The sequence below is a fragment of the Buceros rhinoceros genome, unplaced genomic scaffold (assembly GCF_000710305.1).
Source record: "Buceros rhinoceros silvestris isolate BGI_N320 unplaced genomic scaffold, ASM71030v1 scaffold21925, whole genome shotgun sequence".
NCBI lineage: Eukaryota > Metazoa > Chordata > Aves > Bucerotiformes > Bucerotidae > Buceros > Buceros rhinoceros.
Genome location: NW_010413753.1, coordinates 9,965 through 10,205, shown reverse-complemented (window position 1 = coordinate 10,205; position 241 = coordinate 9,965).

Sequence of the window (241 nt, the reverse complement as noted above, 5' to 3'; positions counted from 1 at the left end):
GAGGAGGCTGTGATCCACCCACAGCATTTTCTGAGTGTGTTACTCCCCCCTATAATTTATCCTGCCATTTCCACATGTTGGGAGCGATGTAAAAACATCCCTTTCACTTGGAAATACTCTTCTCTGAGAACAACCTGTTCTTGTCATTGCCGTCAGCGGGCATGCAGTGCTCAGCTTGTTCCACGCTCCTTTTGTGTGTGAACAAAGAGCTTTCCGTGGCAAGAGCCTGCGCTGCAGCAGG